The sequence below is a fragment of the Pistacia vera genome, unplaced genomic scaffold, assembly GCF_008641045.1.
Source record: "Pistacia vera cultivar Batoury unplaced genomic scaffold, PisVer_v2 Contig759, whole genome shotgun sequence".
NCBI lineage: Eukaryota > Viridiplantae > Streptophyta > Magnoliopsida > Sapindales > Anacardiaceae > Pistacia > Pistacia vera.
This window is the reverse complement of record NW_022196622.1, coordinates 236,591-241,569: the sequence shown is the minus strand read 5'-3', so window position 1 is coordinate 241,569 and position 4,979 is coordinate 236,591.

The window sequence follows — 4,979 nt, the reverse complement described above, 5'->3', positions numbered from 1 at the left end:
AATATGGTCATGGTCCACTGAATAATCATACACCTTATATGTCTAAGATAGTGTTAATCGCTTAACCAATCTAGTGAAATACAATAAAAATAATCCAATACACTAGATCGCTTAAGAAATTTCATTTCTTGCTTAAGCAATCTGTGTATTTAGACTTAATCGCTTAAGAGATCTGGTTGTATTTATGTTATCGTTTAAGCGATTCTATGCTTTTACCTTGGTCGCAACAAACAATCATAAGTGCCCAGACGCACGATCGCTTAAGCGATTTATTCTATACGCTTAAGCGATTTTTGCTTTTAACCTTGGTCGCTTAAACGATACAAATCGCTTAAGCAATCATGTCCGAGGCAGAATAAACTCTGCCTAAATGCACAATCGCTTAAGCGATTAAGGTATCGCTTAAGCGATTCTTCGCTTTTACTATTGATCACTTAAGCGATCTAGCGATCATGAACAAGACAATAATAAGTGCCCAGACGTAGGGATCGCTGCACATCGCTTAAACGATTAAGTGTATCGCTTAAGCGATTCTTCGCTTTCTATTGGTCGTTTAATCGTTGCTTAAGAGATCTGAACGACAATAAATAAGTGCCTAGACACAGGATCGCTTAAGCGATTCTTCGCTTTTATTATTGGTCGCTTAAGCGATCTACGATCACTTAAGCGATCATAACAAGATAATAATAAGCCCAGACGCATGATCGCTTAAGCGATCATTTGCTTTTAACGTTGGTCACTTTAAGCGATTTATAATCGCTTAAGCGATCATGTCCGAGGCAGAATCAACTTCTGCCCAGTGCACGATCGCTTAAGCGATCTAAAATCGCTTATACCAGATCGCTTAAGCGATCTTTCTGTCATATACCAGATTGCTTAAGTGATCCTTGCTTTTACTCTGGTCGCTTAAGCGATTTTAGATCGCTTAAGCGTTCATGTCTGACGCTTGGAATTTGCTTCGGCATCCTCCTCTTTAGTTTCAATTTCAACTCTTGCCCTCCCTTGTTTCGCCAATAGAATGTCTTCCGTCGACGCCGTCTCCTCTCCAGTGGAGCAACTTCATTCATCAGAAGTTACTCCACCACAACTTCTTCTTCTCCATTTTTGGTAGACCCAGTCGTGCCTACAATTAGGGAGTATGGGTTTTTTTTCTGTTCTCTTAAAGACTCAGCCATTATAACTTAATCAGGAATGCAAAGAATGAAAAAATGCAAAGAGTAAAGAAATTGAGAAATTGCAGAAAATTGGAAGAAAAATGAGGAGAGAAAGAACCTGAGAGAAATGTGTTTTGCCTTTCAAATTTTAAATCAACTTCTCTTTATATACTCTAACCCACATATGTTTAAATCTTTTCACCCAAATCCATTTTGCTGCTTTATTACCCTTAAGTATGCCACGTCATATTTTTTAACCCAAAAAAAATCAAAAAGATTTTCATTGCCATTTTGTTAAATGGAAACTTGGGATGGCCGGACAGCTAAATTTCCTCGAATTTGAGTGCCCAACTCAAGTACTTATAAAAATTCATTTGTTAGGAAAAAAAAATTCATTTAATTAACACAAATTAGTAAAAAGATGTCTGTTTTAAGTATTATTTTTAAATTATAAATATGCAATCTAGTTGATGTTAATGTTTTCTAAACCGAAAATCACTTCAACTTTTAGTTAATATTGATACACATATGTTAACGAATGATGTCTAAAAATGTTTTAAAAAAAAAAAAAATTACTTTAAAGACAAGGGTGTAAAGCTAGGCGTGGTGAAAATTTATAATTTATTATATAATATTCAGACTTTTGATTCTATTAAATAATTTTAATTTTCTAATTTCTGATATTTTTACTTCAGAGTTTATTTTTCCACTGTTTTTTCTGTTGTTTTCATTCTCATCTTCCTTTGCTTTCTAAAATCTTTAAAAAAAAAATAACTTTGTTTCTTTTTACAAAAGATTGCAGTAAATTCATATTATATAATAATTTTCAAAATGAATATTGTCTTCTTTTTTCTTTCTTTCTATACATTTTCAAAGACAAAACTCATTGATTAAATATGTATTTTATTATTAATTCCACCCTTTTTTAAAAATAAGGTTTTTATTCAAATTAAAAGTTAAAATTTCTTATTCAAAAAAATATATATTTAATTCTAATATCATATATATATAATTAACTTTTAAATTCATCAAATACATCAAATTAAATTCTCAGTTTTTACAAATAAATCTCACAAATACATTTAATGAAATATATATATATTATTTAATTATACAAAGAACAAAGTGAAGAAAGTTTGTATATCTTTTCATATATTTTATAAAATAAATATTATTTCTAAAATTTATTTGTCAACTGTTACAACCCACTGCCACGGCTCCCCACTTAAATTGTGGATGCTCAACAAGAGAATCGAACTTGTGGCTTTATGTCTATTTACACTATCCCAAACTCGTTCTAACCATCTAGATTATCCATAGATGAGTCATATCAAAATATTGAAGTTAGGAAAAAAAAATATAAATATCAAAAATGTGTATTTTAATGCATTATTTTAAGGGGTCGAAACAAAAAAATAAAATTACAACATAAGTTATAATATTTTACAATAAAAGCTAGATAAATCTTTGAATATTTTATTAGTAGAAATTTTATTGTAATTTAATTTGGAGGTATTGTTATTTGTGTTGGCTTAATAACTTGTTTATTAGTAAATTTTTTTGGTTTTGTTTTACACTCGTTAAAGTATTATAAATTTATTTTATATCGTCAAACACAATCATAAATATATTAATTATAAAGAGTATTATAAATAAATACTCATATTCTTATATAACTTATACCAAATTTATTATTTATTATAAGTTTATTTACAATTATATTATTAAGTTTAATTAATGTCTTGACACCATGTAATGAGATTTTGGCTATGTCCTCGGGTTTATAAAAGGGGGACTCCCGAGAGTCTATTGGAATGAGCTTAATGCTGACTCCTTTTGATTTTGTTGCAGCAAAACTATGTCTAGAAAATATGACTAGACTTTGCAATACAACAGCGATTCTAAAGAACCCCACCCTTATCTTCCGAGGTAAGGATCTGAGGGGGCAGTTTACTCAAAGGGCATCTCAAGTTTGCATTTAATTAAAAGGCTATCAAGTTTTAAAGTGTTAACTAAATAGTCATATTATTGATTAAGGATAATTAGTACTTAATTAGGATTAATGAAGTATTATGTAATCTTTTAAAAATTATACTATATTCCCACAAACCTAAACACCTTCTTCTTCCTCCCGCCATTAACGCATCTCCAACTTGGTTGCTGTTTCTTCTTAGCTTCGTCTACATCTTCTTTTTCCTCTGCATCTTCTTCTTCTTCCTCCTTCCTCTTTCCTCTACATCTTCTTCTTCCTCATTCTTCTATATCTTCTTGTTCCTCCGCCATTAACACTTTCTTCTTCCTCCACCATTAACATCTTCTCCGCCAAAGATCTCCCTCCTCCTCCTCCTGACATTTTGTGTAAGTATGTATATCTCCTCTTTACATTTTATATTTAGATTTACAAAGATTTAATAATGGATGGGGTTTGGGTTATGATTTTGATTTAGTTGTTTAGGTTGTTGGGTAGTGTTTGATGTAATGCAAGTTGAAAGGAGTGAAATTTGTTGAAAATTTGTTCTAGGTATGATGGAATTGATTGTAGGTGGAGATGACTGAAAATGTGTTCTGGGTATGATGGATCGCTTAAGCGATCTGGTATATGACAGAAGATCGCTTAAGCGATCTGGTATAAGTCTGGTATATGGTACCAGATCGCTTAAGCGATCTGGTATATGNGTAATTTCATTTTTCTACAACTAATCATAATAGTTACTAATAAATCCCTAATTATTCGCAACTAATTTAGCTACTAAGGGGTAGTTGCAAAAAAGTGTTTTTTGTAACAAAAAATGTAGATGCAAAGTATAATATTTTAGATGCAAATTATCAAATTTTGGAGAAAAAAATCATCCGGAAAAAATTGCAACTAAATTTATTAGTCACTAAAGCAACAGGTTCTGTGACTAACAAAATAGTCGCAAAAAAATAACTTTAGACGCCAAATGTTGGAACATGTGGGCCCCAAAATGTTAATCCTCTTTGCTCAATTAATGTCAATTTAGTTGGTAAATATAGCCTTTTCAACTAATTCTGGTTAGTTGCTAAAAAATTGGTTGCAAAATGTCAGTTTTCTTGTAGTGCAAGTGTTTTGAATGTGAGGGTTTTGGGCACATACGATCTGAGTGTGTTAACACGCTGAAAAGGAAGAAAGGTAAAGCCATGGCTGCCACTTTGAGTGAGAGTGAGCATGATGAGAGTGATAATGATGATTCGGGTGATGATGAGAATGTTTTATTCTTCACTGTGAATCAAGAAGATGGTAAGAGTAAAGCTTCAAACGACACTGGAGATATCTATGCTGAGCAACAAGAAACATTTGATAAGATGTATGACCAATGGCTAAATGTTATGAAAAAGTTGCAATCTCTTGGTATTGAGAATGCTTCCTTGTCGAAACAAAAGAAAGTCTTGTCCAAAAAAATTGTTGTGCTTACAGCTGAACTGACTAAAGCTAAGGTCATCATTGATAAGTTGAATGCAAGTTCTTTTAAGCTTGATGAAGTGCTTGGTCAAGGAAAATCCTTCAGAGATCGGTGTGGTTTGGGCTTCAGTCTTGGTGCTAGCACATCGAAAACTGGTGCTAACATGTTTGTGAGAGCCACTGGAACCCCTGTTGAAGGAACAACTGTGAGACAGGTTACAAAGGTATCAAAATTCATTCCTATTCAGATTCATTGCTTATTTGAAGAAAGTTTTTAAAAACCATAGTTTTGTTGCTAGTGTAAATCATAATACTAACAATGGTTTTTCTTCCAAGAGAGTTTGGGAACCCAAGACTGATGTGAGTTGTTTTGTGTCTCATACTTCCTTGCTTGCATTTCAAAA